General features: G+C 38.1%; 1 long non-coding RNA gene across 2 annotated transcripts in view; it reads right to left on the reverse strand.

The window, feature by feature from the left end:
• The window catches only part of LOC116876600, a 134,919-nt gene that overhangs the window by 105,394 nt on the left and 11,687 nt on the right, over positions 1 to 17,838 (reverse strand). Inside the window, exon 3 of one of the 2 annotated variants that reach the window (XR_004384427.1) lies at positions 5,284 to 5,359. The exons of the other annotated variant lie outside the window; for it this stretch is intronic. This is a non-coding gene — a long non-coding RNA (uncharacterized LOC116876600). Of the gene's footprint in view, positions 1 to 5,283; positions 5,360 to 17,838 lie in introns of those variants that run through there. 2 annotated transcript variants of the gene reach the window in all.

Genomic DNA, 17,838 nt, shown 5'->3' on the forward strand with positions numbered 1-17,838 from the left:
ATTTAAAAGTTGATATATCAAGAAATTCCCTAAGAAGGCTTTTAGTTTTTAAACCAAGTAGTTTCCCTTTATTAGCTGCCGCCAGAATACTAATGATAAAATCTGAAATTTACTACACTTCAAGAACTCTGCTAATGTACATGTTGTATAAGTAGTTGAAACAGAGGCTACGTGATCTGCAAAGCCTTAAGTATATACTATCTGGCTTACCCCACTGGAAAAAATTTGCTAACTCCTGACCCAAGCTAAACTAACAATTGTTTTAAGCTCTTCTTTGCTTCATTGCTTTGGTTAAATGTTGGCTTATCCTATTGTTGAATAGTCAAAAATCTTAATATTTAAATTCCACAGCTCAGATCTATTATTAAGAATCAACAGTCTCTTGTCAGCTGTCATAAATCTACCCATTGTTAAGAAAAATGTATTTATATACCTCCCCTTCCCTCCTGGATTGTAACCTACTTTCTAGGTACTCTTACCGTGCACATCTCCTCTGACTTTTATAAAGAAGGTATACGACCACCTTGGAGCTATCCCAGCTGTTCCCAATTACTAACAGAGCAAAGGATTAGACAATCAGACATTTTTCAAGTCTGTTTTTCAGCTATGTAGCTAGTAAGTAAAACTCTAAATTTTTGTCTGCCATCTCACTTAAAAAAGAGTATAGACCATGTTTGTTCCATGGAAGGTGGTGGATTCTGGGCCAAAAAGCCCTTAGAAGAGATGAGCACTAAAACAAAGAAACCTTTTAAGGGACTGAGGTAGCATATTGAGAAGGAAAATATGCAGTAGCTGTTTATAATCTATTTATCCCCTTCATCTGAGCAATTAAAAACTCCTACAGCTGCTTGCCTATCCACATATTTCTTTTCCCTTTTCCTTGTTTTTCTCTTGTCTCCTGGGGGGAAAGAAAAGTAGAAACAGATTATCAGAAGAAAAAGCAATAGAAAATAATTAGTTCAATTCCTTCTCCACTCACACCCTGCCCACCCCCCACCCCGTCCTAAAAGCTAACACTGCCATGTATTTTGCTGGGAGATAAATTACAAACCCAACATAAAATATCACAAAAAGCAGCAAAATGTCCTCCAGACTTCAAGCCACATGCATTATGTAGTCTCACACTAATTAATACAAAGCCTAAAGACTAACATATAGAAGCAATTAGGTCCAACCCAAAAGGAAATCATACTGTTTTCAAACAGGAATGTTAATAAATATGGAAATCCTGACCTATAGCTCAAGGGTGTTGTCAGTATTCAAATTACAGTTTGGGTCAAGGCAGGAAGAAACAAGGCAAAAAGAAGGACAGCACATAGATTAAGAGGATACTGGAAGAACTATTGAAAATGTGGCATGATCTTCAGGAGGAATGACCTTTACCTCTAGCAATAAAGAAGTCGTTGGGGACTTTAGCTAAGATCCTTTCCTCAGAGCAAAGGGAAGAGAAGGTGGATACCCACACCCCCTGGGAAATATAAGTAGAAAGAGACTCTTCAGATCCAAAGGACAATGATAAATAAAAGAATAAAGCTTTGAGGCATAAAAACCCAAGGCTCCTTCATGTCCAGGTTTCATACTTTCCGATCCCCCTGCAGTACAGTAGCCCTAATTAAAAGCAATAATTAAAAGAGGGACAGAGAGGGAAAATAGAGGAAAGAAAAGAGGTGGCGGCGAGGGACAGGGGAAGAGTATGAGCAAGAATGAGCTGGATACTCAAAGCGTAGAAGGCAAAAAGCTGCCTGGAAAATAGATGGGTTTGAGAAACAAATCTAGTAGAAAAGAAACTGTAGAGAGAGGGAAAAACAGCACTGGGGAGGCAGAAGAAAGGATAAGAACCAGGGAACAAAGGGAGGGATCATAGGGCATAAAAAAAGAACTGAAAATCACCATGGAGAATTAATCCTCTAAAAGAGCCATGAGGAGGAAGTAGACACAAAAATAAAAGATTAACCCCAAAGCAGGTTAGGTTTGTTGACAAACTAGAATTATAAAATACTAGTTTTTTAAGATACCCACAGAAATTTAAAATCCCAGTGAAACCTATTTTAAATTGTATTTCATTCAAGAGGGGAGAGATAACTAAGATTTTAGGTTCTGGATAGGAGGAGATGGTTAGGGTAAGGCAAAGAGTTGAAGTACAAATTGTGTAAATTTCAGAGAGTCAGGAAAAGAAACCTCTTTCAACCTGTCTATTCAAGGACAGTTATAGGAAAAAGAATCATCAAATATCGAGAACGGTGTTATTTTAACATGCTTTAGGATAGAAAGCATATTTACTAGTCAGTCCACCAGCAGCAAGAGAGGGGGAATGAAAAATTGCACTATGTTCCTGTGTGCCCAGCACAAAGTAAGGGCTCATTAAATATTTATTGATAGAATGAACTCAGCTTCTTTATTATTGCTGTGAAATAAATATCATAGGTTAAAAGACATTCGAAATCCCAATTCATAGGTTAAAAGACATTTGAAATCCCAATTCAGTTGTAAGAGGCAACTAAATCTTTCTGAAACCGTACGTAACAAGGTGTGAGCTAAGGTGTTGCTTAAAAAGGGCTTTGACTTGAACTAGTATATGTAGGATTCTAAGCACTTTATATCTCATTTAATCTTCCCAGCACACCTGCAAGATGACAATTATTCTCTCCAACCAACAGTTTAAGAGACTAAGGTTCAAAGAATTTTAGTGTGTCACCCACTAGCCATCGAGGGCCTTTGAGTAATGGGTCTTGTCTACCAGAAAATAAATTCTACAAAGCCAAGGGTTTGGGCCTATTTTGGTCTCTGCTGTTTCCTCCCAGATAAATGCCTGACACAAAGAAGAAGCTAGACAAGTATTTACTGAATGAATAAATAAGTAAATGAACGTCTATGTATGATCAAACAACTGAATATGGCTAGGGGGAAAAAATAGCATAACCTTGCCAAGTGGTGTCATTTTAAATTCACGACAGTTAATTCACTCCTAAGTGGACTCCTAGCCTTGACATGACAATCCACATTCTTTCAGTCCCTCTTATACACCTATATATATTTTATTTAAAACCATGAGTCAGGATGAGATCACTTCAAATAAGGATGGGGAGCAGAAAAGATCTAACATTTACGAGTCAGAGAAATTGGGGAAAAACTGAAAATAACTCGAAGAGAAGCTAGTGAGGCAGGCCAAGACTTAAGAGAACATGGTGTCCCTGAAGCAAAGACAACGTAGTATTTCACACGGGAATAATTAGTTGGTATTCTCTAAGAAACAGATGTGCATGTGGGAGGTTTACTGGGGAGTGTTCTCAGGATTAGCACCTGCAAGAAAGTGGGAACCAGGATAGCACAGAGGGCTTGACTAACCTACAGGGAGCTCAGAGGCTGGGATGCTCTGTAAATTCTCCACACTCCCTTGAAGCAACATGCCAGCATCCACCGGTCATTGGATTCAGCTTGTCTCGAGGCTGTACCTGACACTCACTCCTCCTTCTTCACCCTCTATTGTCTGGATTCACCTTACCCTGGAAGTTAATCCCAAATTCCCCTCCAGTCACCAGACTACTAACTGAAGACTCAGTACAACCTGGCCAGAAGAGTGCTGGGTCCACTGAGTGAGGACAGGGACTCTCTGCAGGATTTAGCGACGTGCTTACTCTTCCATATACCCTGTACCAGGCTACGTTTGGGTGCAGTCTACACCACGGTAAAGTGCTCACTTAGCCCTCGCCTTGAGAGTTTATGCCATCCGATGGCACTCCCTATTCTACCTCCTTGTAGTGGTTATAGACAGGAACTCTCAATGAAGCCTGCTCAGTCCTCGGGGATTTTGGCTTCTGGGCTCAATATCATTCTTTTCAATATTTTGTTCCTAATCCTTGGAGAGTTCAAAATCCGCAAGGATTATTTCAGTTCCTACACCTCTCTTTTCCAAGAAAATCCACTCAGATGTTCATACCCTAGAGCTTATCAATAGCAAAAACAAACTCAACCCCCTCTACCTCCACCAGAGAAGTAGAACCCCAGAAAATTTGATGAGTCAAGCAGAATTGGGAGCAGGGTACTGACCTTCAGTAAGGCTGTTATCTTTATGCCCACTGTGGGAACTTGAAGTCCACAGAGAAGGCACTTAAAAGGAAGTTGAATATAAAATGGAGTAAAAAACAAACTAGAACCCACAAGGACAGACCAGAAGCTATGTCAGCTCTCGCTACCTCCAACCTTACACTGAGCATTCTGCTGAAGACACTGATACCCTTCATGAGGAAGTGAAACCCATACCTGACCCAGTGGCTGGAGAAGCTGAAGGAGGATCCAAGGGTGGCAGTTTCTGGATGCCGCCCCACAGCAGTGGGACAAGCCAGCAAACAGGCAACAATGCACATGAGCTACAAAAGCATCCACCCCGTTCTTGAACATAAAAATAAATGCTGCTGCTTTGCTTCCACCTTCCCTAAATACAAACACGCCAAAGACAGTCTGGGTAAGGTGTTCGGTTGGACCAAATTGACTCCTTGGAAAACCACCATCCCCTACCCTCCACAATTTTCATTTCAACTTTAACACTCCCTGGCAACCAGCTGCCATCTTTCCAGCTCATCCCTTCTAGGAATCTTCTAACAGTTCTTTGCTCCCACTCCAAAGGGCCCAACAATCCAAGGTGCCTCACAGGCACTATATCCTCAGTTTCCTCTGTACCCAGTTTATTATTAGAATCACTCCCTTGCATAAACCCCATCTCATTTTCCTCTCTCTCTTTTCATCATACTCACCTGCTAAAACACCCTCCACCACCGCCCCCACGACGACAGGTAAATCCAATTCTCCACTTACACTCATTGCCTAAACTTGCACAGTGGGACTATTACTGCAAAAAACACATAACCATTCTGACAGACCTTCCTTTAAACTACTTTGAGTTCATTCCCCTCAAATGAATTCCTAGGACTCTCCAGAAGCCCTACTGTATTTCCCTAGGACACAGAGATATACCATCTCGTACCTTCTGCATTTCATACTTCTCCTTAAACTTTAACCACATCCTTCCTGTTTCACTCTCCACCCATGACCTTGCTCCTGTTTGTATCTGTTATCTGCTGCTGCCTAATAAAACATACTAAAAGGTAGTGGTTTAAAATAAAAACCATGATTTAACTCAGCTTTCTGTGACTTGGTAATTTAGGCTGGGCTTACCTATTCTTATCTGGGTTCACTCACATGTATGAGCCTCAACTGTGGTGGCTGGGAAGGGAGAAACAGCTGGGGCCCCCTTTCTACATGGATTTTCACTTGCCATCATAATTCCTAGAATGAGGATGGAAGCTTGGAGATTTCTCAAGGCCTAGTGTTAGAACTGGAACAGCATCACTTCTGCTGCATTCTGTGGGCAGAGCAAATCACAGGTCCAACTTAAAGAGCTGTGGAAACAAACGTGACCTCTTGATGCCAGGACCCTTTGAGCCTATATTTAGAGACCATCACACTGTTTCATTACTCATGAAAAGGCCAATGGATCACAAATAAGGACAGAAAGCAAAAGAAACACCATATCCATATGTTTTACTTTACCTATTTTATCAATATTCTCATATAAATAGATTATCGATTTTTTAAATATTTGTGTTATTATCAGGTACCTGGATAGCTCACTCAGTTAAGCGTCTGTCCTCGGCTCAGGTCATGATCCCAGGATCATGGGATGGAGTCCCACTTTGGGCTGACCTGCCACTCCCCCCTGTTTGTGTTCTCTCTCTCTCTTTCTCTTTCTTTCTCTCTCTTGTGCTCTCACTCTCTCAAATAAATAAATAAAATCAAAAAAAAAAATTGTGCTATTGTTCCTTTTTTTGCTTTAAATATTGATTGAATTACACATTAAATGTTCTCTGACAAGGATCAAGCCAAATACATAGAGTGAATAGAATTTTTGTAAATAAAGTTTTATTGGGACATAGCCATGTTCATTCATTTACGTAAATCGATGGCTGTGTTCATAGGACAACAGAGGAGGTGAAGAGTTACAACAGAGGTAGTATGGCCCATACAGCCTAAAATATTTATCTGACTGGCCTTTTACAGAATAAATTTGCCAATTCCTGCTTGATGGCGTCATTTTTCCATTTCTGAAGTAAGCCTATTGATTCTACAGAATTCTAGCAGACATCATATCCATTATACAAATCCCAGTGGTTTGTGCAAAAGAACTACCTCCACAGTGCGACCCTTCATTGACTCAACCTTTGTATTCCAAGAAATTTCTTGGGTAGGCTTTTCAGACGCTGCCACATAAAATGAAATATTTATTCCATATAACAATAGAACCAAAAATCCCCTGCAAAGAACACTTAGCACAGTCACCTCTTCAAATACAACTAAACCTAAGTAATGCAAAGACCTTCTTTTACTTTATCAAACCATTAATCAAACATACAGGAGTAACACTTAAATGTTCTTAGGCATTACTGTACTTTAGAATCATTTGGGGGAAGTTACTAACAGGCTGAATCTCAAGCCCCATCCCTCTGAGACTGTAGACCCCATTAAGTTTGAAGAACAGCCCAGGAGCCTGCATTTTTAACAAGTGCTACACTGATTGATGCTGGTGGTCTAGAGACCTCACTTTGAGCCACTCTCAACTAAGTAGGGTGAGGAACCAGAAATAAATGAGACTTACTTAACCATTGCTTTTACTACTTTTTTTTTTCTATGAAAAAAAATTTAGTAGCCCCAAAGGTTACCAGGTAAATAATTAGCAGTATATCATTTCCTTAAAAGTTTTATCAGTGTTCAATAGAAAGTAATTGTTAAGCACTTTGGATTCTATTCCAAAGTTACTTTGCTCAACACCTTTTATGGTCTATGATAATATTATATCTATATTTTACCAAGATTTTTAAATCATCAAAACTAAAAATAATAATAATAAAATAATCAAAACCATTGGACCTTTTTGGCATTTTGGAAGAAATTCTTCTCTTTCCCTTGTCTCTCCTTAGTATCCTCTCCCAATACAATTTGCTGAGGTTTTTCTTAAAATCAAACAAAACAAAAACTGTATAATGGGAGGAGAATTGAAATTTAAAAACCTAGGTGTGATTCATCTGTGTATTCAATCTCAAAGCAAATTTCTCGCTTGGAACATAAGGAGATAATACTAACTACTTTTTGTCATACCTCACATATTTGACAATGTGTGATTTTCTGCTCTTTACATTTACATCAAGACTTTAAAGATCAATTTCAAGTGTTCACATCTATACTTATTTGGGGAATAAAAGTGGATTAAGGAAGTTCTCCTATTGCCACAGATATTGTGCTATCTTTAGTAGGTACCTAAATAAAGGAATGGGAAACCATACTCCGAATTGACACCCATTGGAGGAAATGGTATTCTTTTTTCCCTTTAAATTCATGAATACATGGAAAGCTACATTTCATTACAATTTCAATTTTATGTGACTATATCACTGGAATATTGCTAGTGAAATGTAATGATGGTTTAGGCCATCGGTTCACCTATGAATAAGTGAGATGTCTTAGCCGGATGAATTCTCATTCCTTGTTGGCTATTTTGCTACTACCATAAATAATGTTCAGGCAGAGCTACATGGAGGAAAATGAAGCATTTTTTGCAGTCCTTTTGATAGCATAGATATGGAAATGCCCAAAATTGTTCTCTTTTTTTTATTATTTTACATTTATACAGCACCTCCAATGTAACTTAAAACCCGTAAAAATTGGAAGCAATGAGTTGATGCCTGAGAAAACCTTAATGGAACAGGACCCAGAATGGAGCATAGAAGAAAAACAATGCTCCCGTGAATATGACTTTATAAACAAATCCAATTGCTTTTTGCAGTGTTTTTTTTTTTCTATTTGTATGCCCAAATGCACAGATGCAATAGTAAACCCTGCAGTTTCTAGCAGAAGCATCAAACAGCCTATGTATCAAAGAGACAAAGGAATGACAGGCTCTTGAAAGTGACAATGAATATCACCAACTCAGAGGCCACAGTGTTCTGAGCAGGGTGTCCCAGGAGCAAGCAGAATAACAGCAACAGAAGTAGCAGCTTCTTTTTACATACTGCTTTTCAGCTAGTAGTCACTATTCCTAAGTATTTTACACACATTATTTCATTTAATTTTCACAAAACCAAAACTTCTGAGGAGGAAAGTATCATAACCCAGTTTCAGTGATAAGAAAACTCAGGGTTGGAAGTTAAAACTCTGGGCCACAGTTATGATGTCAGAAAGATGCAGAGTCCACAAACAGATCTATGTTTGACCCCATGTGTATCCTCACTCAGGTAAGTAATGACTTTTCCTCCTCTAGCGGATTCACTTTTCATCTCTCCCAATCTCCAACCCAATATCACAGCCTCTCCGGAGTCTCAGTGTCTTGTTTCTGAACTCTTTCTATTAAGAGCCCATCAAACTCCTTAGCACATAGTAGGTTCTTAATAAATGGTTGTTCTTTGCCTTTTCTCCTCACTATGAATAATTACTCTTCTGTCTGGCTCAGCTCTCTGCTGTCTAAAGTGGAAACCATGTGGCTGATAAACATAGGCATACTTACCATCTCATGACATGAGGAGGAGCTCCTGAAACGAAGGTGGTCATTTATTTACAAAGTGTTCAGTTATTTGCATTTCAAGATACACTGTAATACTGAAACATTATTTATCATTTTGGATGTTTGAAACTGGTCAAGATTTTCTCCATAAGATAGTTACCCTTAAGACTTTATAGTATCTGTGTCCTATGTCTTCTAGAAATTCTGCTTTCATATATTATATATCAGTGAAATGGGAAATACAAAAATTTTTTTAGATTAAGGCAATAGGCAATAACAGTGTAATTTTTCTCTAAACTTCTTGAACTACTTTCTCAGGAAAACACAATACCCGATGGCATTTAGAACACAGTTTTTTGTAGACCCAAGTTGCTAGGAATAAAAAAACACGAGTAATATACTGAGGAAATTAAACGTCCAATTTAAATAATAAAATATCTATACATATTCTAAAGTTTTTCTTATAAAAAGTATTACAGTTTCCATAAACACTTTTCAAGTTTCTTTCTTGAGCCCGATGCTCATTGGGGAAATACCAAGAGAGAGAAAAAAGGAGGAGAAATAAATAATTTAGTATTTATTAATGCGTTTTTTTACACTAAATGATATTGCACCATTGTTCCCAGCTCATCCTGGACCTGAGCATAAGGAAGTGGGAATAGAAGGTGAGGGGAAGATAAGTAGGGTAAAAACCAAAGGGAAGATGGAAAACTTTTCCATCTCTTCCAATCATTCAGGTTCTGGTACCACATCTTCCCCACCTCAACCCTCCCATAAAGTACTTCAAATCATAAATACTGCAAAGGTAGTACTATGTTATCAACACTAACTATAAAGAATGGGCCATGAAAGTTAATTAAAGCATAAAATTATAAAGTTTCTTATAGCTAATACTTCTCTGTATCATTTTATAAGAAACTAAGTTTTTGTAGCAAATTAAATTTTCATCACTATACACTAAATGTTAGTATTTATTAGATTTCCAGTGAGTAATTAGGGTTTTTAATTAAACAGTAAACCACTGAAAATTAAATGTAAGTACTTAAGTCTAAAACTAATGGAGTGGGAACAAAGAGCAAATGATATCAAGAATTTCTTTTATTTCTGTCAAAGGCACTTCTTTCCTACTTTTGGTCAGTTAGCATACATTATTCTCTCATTCCGTGCTCAGAGATTGAAACAATGACAGAAGGAGGGAAACAAAGTGTGAACTGGAGAACTAACGATAGCTTACATCTTACATTGTGCTGTCCATTGGCCAGGCACTCTGATAAACACTTTATATGTATTAATGCAAGTTAATATCTACCTCATTAAAGACTCATCTCATAAGGAAGATAGTATCATTACCCCCATTTTACAGATAAGGACATTAAGGCAATGAACGCTTGAGTAACTTGCCCAAGGTGATATATATTTCTAACAAATAGAAGAGTTGAGTTTTCCACATAGACATCCTATTTTCAGATTCTGTGCTCTTATTAACCATACTCAACTCTCTAAGAAAATGGCTATTCACAAGTATAATATCAAATTAAGAGTAGCAGACAAATGAGCTATCTAAAGCTACAGGGAACAATGCAGATGGATCTCACAGACACAATACTGAGTAAAGAAGCCAAATGAGGGGCACCTGGGTGGCTCAGTGGGTTAAAGCCTCTGCCTTCAGCTCAGGTCATGATCCCAGCGTCCTGAGATCGAGCCCCCCATCGGTCACTCTGCTCAGCAGGGAGCCTGCTTCCTCCCCTCTCTCTGCCTGCCTCTCTGCCTGCTTATGATCTCTGTCATATAAATAAAATCTTAAAAAAAAACAACAACAACAAGCCAAATGAAAGAGTACATAGGTATTATTCCATTTACATTAAACAACAAAAACCAAGCAAAGTAAATCTGCTGTTAGAAGTTAGGATGGTAGTCACCCTTGAGAGTGAGAGGTAGGACTAGGAAGGATATATGAGGAGGGCTTCTGGTACTGTTAAGTCTGTTTTTTGCACTGGGTATTGATTACATGGTATGCTAATTTGTGAAAATGCATCCAGCTATGTCCTTATGACATGTGGCTTTTTCTGTATGTGATTATACTCAATAAAATGTTTGAAAGAAGGGGAATGGGAACTTTTAAATTCAGCTTAAATAAAGCATGAAAAGCACTCTCTTCACTCCTATTAACTCTCTAGCTGTCCCATTCCAAGGCAGGGGATCCAGAAGTAGTCATATCCCAATTATATCCTCTGACCTTTCTTTCTCTTTTTTCTCTTTATTTCTCTCTTACCAAAAAAAAAAAAAAAAAAAAACAACAACAACCTGAAAGGAGGAAAAGATATCCCTACTGTCCTCTACTAAATACTAATTTGAGTATCCAGCTTCAATTTGTTTGGGATAAAGGTGTTACAAAGAAAGTTAAGAATGACAAAATTTCTCACCCATCAATAATTTAAAATGTTGAGTGACTAAACAGCTTTTCTCCAAACATCAGGACTGTGGGATAAATTTGCCTGAACATTACAACAAGACTCCATCCACACTAATGCTGCTCTATCTACCAGAAGGGGAAGAAGTGAGGCGTTGTTGGAGACTGGGCTTTTGTCAGAATTAGGAAGAAAAAGAGAAATCTAGAATCCACATTCTGAAAGGTCAAAAAAACATGTAAAAACTCTGATATCCGACTTTCATGGCTTGAAAACTCTCAGAACATTGGTTTCAAGCAGGATGTATATTTCTCCAAACTGCCATATAAGCCTTTTGTGCCTAAGACACCTAATAATGAGAAAAATAAGGAAGAAAACACACCACATTCTCAGAGATCGTTTCTAATGGAAACCTAGTTTTGACAACTCTACCACCTGCTTTATATCATTAAACTGAAGGAGACTATGAATAGGAAGGGGGTGGAGAAGAGACATTGCTAATAAAATATTTAAGAACATCAGGAAGAGCCATGTCAGGCTTTTAGTTTACCCAGAAAAAGCATCTTCCTAAAGTATCAGTCAACCAAGATTTACTGTATTAATAAAATCACCTTCAGATTATAAAGGTAGAAAAAAATGCACAAAATGCAGACAGATAACCTATTTTTAAAGTCTGGGGTAAAAAGGCAAAATGTCCTAGAAGAAAAGCAATGTCAAGTATCTTGCTCTTGGTGGCTGCAGTATTTACTTTGACCTCATCATTTGTAAGTGATTGGTACTAAATACCGATATTTGAAAATCATCTAGGAGCTACATTCTAATGCGGCAGGAATATCCACATAATGTTAAAGAAGATTTAGCATCTCTTGAAACAAACAAACAAAGAAGCAGGGATGGCTACATAGTTAAATTCTGAACTACTACCTCCTCCACAATTATTTCTGTATAGGAGGTGAATGATTGATTGCATAGGATGGAATTTACCATCTTTCAAATGTGCATTTTCCTCTTGAACACTAAAATAATGATGGTCCCAGAGAGCCATGCAGATTGCCCAATCTATCAGCATTTTTCTCTATGTTTGACTTTCATTCCTCTACATTTGATTGCTTCTGAAATAATGGTAGCAGAATTGAAAATACTCTTTCTATTCCCCAGGTGATTTTCATTTGTGATAGATAAGCAGATGCAATTTTCCCTATTACAGGAGCCAGGGAAAGACACCCCCAGACATTAGCAAGCTCAATAAATACAAGGGAGGGGAAGCCATTTGGGTATACTCGCCCACTCAAATGAGAGGGAAATAGGGATTCTGTGCGGCCAAGCAAGCGAAGTTGGTGTTCATCCACACGTTCTTAGTGACTGGACATCCTATCTAAGCATTCGGAGTATAAGTCATTCTAATTCTGGGGCCTATTTTCTACATAATAAAAATGAGATTAAGTACTAATCCTGTGCTATGATTTTGTACTAATTTAAACTGGTATGAGAAGCTTGAATTATCATTTCTCTACATTTGAGTTGTTTTCTCTTACTTTAGCTTCCCTACAATGGAACCTCCCTCTACCCTGTCTTTCCCCTCACCCACACACCAAATCAGTCCATTTTGAACAATGGGAAATTGTTTTCTTTATGGCATTTACTACTGTGGAGGGGTCTGCAGAGGAAAATTCCTAAAGGTTTTGCAAGAAAATGTGAGCTGTCAGCCTCACTGATCTGCATAAAATTCCTCCTCAGCCTCAACTATTTTGCTTTTGTTTCGGGTGATTAAATGGGAAAGTAACATAAAGGGAAAATGTTTTAAAAGCCCAACCTTAGGCTTCTTTCACTCCATATCTTGTTATTTCCTTTTTTTGGCAAGAAAAACTTAATTATGTAAAGTAGTGACAGCTCACCCAGATCTTTCACTGATCCACAGCACAGATAAGCAATTTTGAGGAAGCTAAATATTCAGTGAAGATACTGCTAATCACTACCCCAGGAAGAGCCCAACAGAAAGATTATTCTTTGCATTGTGGATGCGCTTGTCATTTGCAGATCTTTGCAAATACTCCAAAAAGGAGAGGCTTGGGGGAAAATAACTCTCAGAGGTGAAAATGCGAAATTTATACTCTTTTGTAAATTATTCCATGATAGGTGTTATAATTTTCTTAGAAATTAAGGGAGGGGCTATTCTTCTAATTTCAGAAGGAAATGAAAAATCTTACATGAGATGGAATCCCTCCAAATTAAACCATTTTGATGAAAAATATCTGAGTATATATGATGCATCTCTCTTTAGAAATAATAATTCACACACTCTAAGTGGATTTTTAACTGAAGCTAGAGATGTTTTTCCCCATTTTTGATCCAACACTTGGCAAACACAATCTCAGGTTGGTACCTAGATACACAATACCTTACTTCATCACATTATATTTGGGCCATAAATTATCATTAGAAAAACTTTCTAACCTTGAAATTCAATCTGTTCTGTTGGGTAATTTTGTAGTTTTTAGAAGATGCATCCACTCCTAAACTTAAAATAAAATAAAATTTAAAAGCCCAATGAAAGAATAATAAGAACATAATAATGCCAATAATATAGGAATGAATAAATAAGAAGATATTCGAAAATTTAAGCAATACTACTATAAATGTCATCATTTTAGATGTCCTTTGGTATGTCTAAGAATAAATATCATATATTTGCAGCACTCGTATCTGGCCCTTCCCACACAAATGTCTGAGACCGTTAATCTCATGAAATTTCATAGGTTGAGCCTTTCCCACATTTTCAGGGGCTTAGGATTCTGTGATAAATTCCGGCTTGGAGCTCCGGCTTCTGTGGGTTCTTCGCTTTCACACCTTGCTCCGATACCCTAGGCATCCTGTTGTCTCTGCTCTGAACCACGCCAGCCACGGAATCATCTTCTCTTTACTGATTTTCACCAAAAAAACAAAAACAAAAACAAACAAACAAAAAAAAAAAAAAAACAAAAAACCCCGACAATTTTACTGAAAGTTCAGGGAGACAGAGAAGCTTTAGGTCCAGAAACACAAACAACTGAAAATTTCACAAGAGCTATCTCTGTTCTAAAAGGGGCTTTGGCAAACGGATGCCCTTTCTACGTCCCTCCCTCCTCTGTGGGTGTTTGCTTCTTTCAGACTCCCAGGCAGTTCTCTTTCAGAGTAGTTTTACTCCCTTTTTTCTTCTTTCACACCTTTCATTGCCACCCCCAAGTAAATTGTCAATATATTTTCCTTTCAAAAGATGGCTCTTATCCAAAGGGGAGTGCTGATGTCCGCTTTAAAGATAATTGTGTCACCCCATATTTCTCTCAATTGATTTCAACAGTGCCTTGTTTTAAGCAGGACTGATGGTATCCTATCCCATTTTACCTACAGGAAACTAAGGTTCAGGGAGATGAGGTTACTTGCAAGGGTCACACAGCTAAGCAAAGTCAAAACCAGAACTCATGTCACCTGTGTTCTAGAGCTCACACTCCCTTACAAGCCAGGTTTCCTGCTCCTCCATTGATGACCCTTCTCTCCTCTCTCTCCAGTATAGATTAGAAGTCCTCAAGTAGTATAGTCCATATGTTATGAGTTAAGAAGTATAGCAAACACACATCAGCGGAGAGGTCTCCAAAGCACTGTCTCTGAATCAGCAGCATCAGCATCTCCTGGGAATTTATGAGAAATGCACATTCTTGGGCCCATTCCAGACCAACTGAATCAGAAACTCTGAGACTCAGGTCAGCAGTCTTGGTTTTAACACTTCTTCCAGGTAATTTTGATACCTTCAAAAATTTGAGACTACTGGACCAGCTGTTCATCAAACTAGTTTCTTTTTTCTAGGCGGAGAACTAGATAGACAACGTTTCCCAGACACTTTGGAGGTAGCCAATGGAGTATGGATAAAAGCAAGATACATTATGTCCTGTTTAGGTCCATAAAGAATTTCCATTAATGACAGTCCGTGTTTTTCCCCTTCCATTGTCTTGTTGCAGGGTAATGTGTTGACTCTGAAAGGTTTGTTTGGAAGATGGTAGAGCCACAGGCTAAAAGGAAACTGCTTGAAAGAAAGCCACCAGTTGGTCAAGAAGACCCAATTTGTGTCATGTCACCTGAGGCTTGACATTCACCTGTTAGAGCTGCTAGCATTAACCTAACTTATATATAAAAGTGTTATTTGAGGTGGGCATAATTTCTAGGATTAGGATTCTTCAAGAAAAAACGTGCAGAAGGTAAAGCTAACTACACTAGCCCTATTTGCCTGAAGATAGAGATCAGAGAAAATTTTCTTAAGCTCTAAAATAGAGGCAAAACTGTCATATGGGTTCTGACTTGCTATCAGCAGGGAGGGGGGCGGACTGTGAGAGAGGGCAAGTAACAAGAAGAGAGACTTAGGTGCTATGAAAAGAAAGGACTGAGATCATATAACAACAACCATATGCCATTTTTCATTTGGATCACATAAATTCTGTAGGTACCTATCCACCTAAGACTGAAATGGACTTGTGGGAATAAAACTCTTTGAAGTAAAAAAATGTAGTATTGGGGGCTGTTATGGACACTAAAAATTATCAGATTAAAACCTCTCACTTTGCAGGGATTTCATCAAAAGCCCAGGATTCTTAGCAGCTGAACCAAGCCAAAATCCCAACTCTCCAGCTTCACATCAGGATTCTTTTCTACCATCTAACATCTTAAACTTATTTTAAAACTTCAAGGCACTTTCCTATAAATATCATTTCCCTCTCTTATATTTCACACCCGGAATTTACGACAGAGGTTAAGTACACTGAACTTGGCTCTACTGTCAATATTTTTTAAATTCTGACAGCTTTATTGACTAGATCTCCACAATAATAGGGGATGCATTTGTCCATGAGAAGCTACAGGTAGAGAAAATAATCCCCAAACTCTCTTTTTTCATGAAAGAGTGTGCAAAACCTAGACAGGACTGAGAAATGGAAAGGCTCCTGGGCCTAATGGAATGCTTACTGAGATCTATTGATTCTGATGCAGCACATTGATTGGCCATCTAACTCCGCACTCTGTAATGTCTAGCCAAAAGAAAAAGTATGGCAACAGATAAAAGATTTTAGCAATGTCACCAGCTGCGATCACAAGTTTCCAAAAGGGATAGTGACAGTTAGTGAAGCATCTCTTTAATGTTAGTTCCCAGGAATATACTGTCAAGTATTCATCTCAGTAGGATCTAGAATCACACATCTCATGGATATCTGCTTTAGAGTCACATGCACTTTTAATACCTACGTCTGCCTAGGTCTTTTTACACATTCCCTTACATGTTGTTATAAATTGCCAACTGACGATAAGTTAAAGAAGTAGAGACTTTTAGGAAGTCCTTTACTATGATAAGATTTTATTTCATTAGTCACCTAGATTTCCAACTCTCTAAGGATCCGAATGGATAAAATTAAGCAGATCATGCATTAGAACAGCAGCATGCTGCTGAGACCCAGGACAGACTAACTGGGTTCAAATCCTCATGCTAGCACTTAATGACTGTGTCTTTGGGAAAGTTATATCTCTTATTTGTGCTTCTGTTTCTCCAAACAAAGGATGGAGGTAAATAATAGCACTGAATTCCTAGGATTAATTGAATTTGGATTTTTAAAATGGTTAGAACAGTGACACCTAATAAGGGATATGAGAAGGTGTGCTAAAAATAAAAATTAAAATTAAAAAAAAAAAACAAAACAACAACAAGAAAACCAAGATAATTAACACCTAGGCAGCTAGATCAACCCGGGGGCACATCAGACTTCATTACTATTTCAATGCTTCTGGGCAGAACAGACTAAGGTGACTCAATCTGCCACCAGGTAAAAAGGCAAGAATAGCCATTTGGTTTGACAAAACCAAAAAAAAGTGATGGGATATTATTAGAAAAGCCTTTATATCCTACTAAACCCCTCAAGTAAACTTGCTAAAACCAAAAAATAATTCATTTTTTCATATGTCTATAAACAGAAAAGACGGGATCAGTCTTCTTCATTAGCGGAGATACTTAACCTCAGGTTAGCTAGCCTATGCCACTCAGCAGGCTCCCCAGCCACCAATTATTATGTATTCAGGGAGTGCAAACCAATTAACCTGAGCAAACATGAATTAAAAGGTAATTCTCCTAAAGGTGAAAAACCACACAATGTTCTCCAAAATGATTACTCCCTATATGAATTGTAATCTTCATTGATTCCCTCATTCCCCTCTCCTTTAGTCTGAGTGGCCAATCAAAAGTTGACCATATACTATTTTTATATACTGCTAAATGTTCCTGACGGATGTGAGAAATAAACAGAGCTATATATGGCTATATTAAAATAGCAGTCAAAATGATGTACCACAGGAAGACCATAAATAAAAAAATATGATGAGGAATGAAAAAGAGACGAACTAAAACAAAACCACTTACCCAACTAGAAAGGGGGGGAAATAGCTACAATCAGCAACAGCTATCTAATTTGTGGGGCCCACTGCAAAAAGAACAGGCAGAGGTCCTTGTTTAAAGCTTATTAAAAATTTCAAGGTGGCAACAGCAAAGCATTCAACCAAGCATGAGGCCTTCTCAGTGTGGGGTCCATGTAACTGCATAGGTCTCATGCCCATGAAGCCTGCTGTGGTAATGAACATGTGAGCTTGTAAGTAAAATGAAAATAATGAAGAAAAGCATATAAATTCAAATCACAGTCTAGGAAGATTTAGGGGAATGGGAAAGGAAAGATTGGAAGACCTGATAAAAGGAAAGGATATTAAGGAAATTGTAGGGAATAAAGACAGAAGAATAGGAAATACAGATGAAAGAGTGGACAGATAAGAGGGACCAATATAAGAAGACAAACCTGAGTCAACATCACCTCCCAACAGTGC

This window comes from Lontra canadensis, unplaced genomic scaffold, assembly GCF_010015895.1.
Source record: "Lontra canadensis isolate GAN:19392208 unplaced genomic scaffold, GSC_riverotter_1.0 scaffold46, whole genome shotgun sequence".
Lineage (NCBI taxonomy): Eukaryota > Metazoa > Chordata > Mammalia > Carnivora > Mustelidae > Lontra > Lontra canadensis.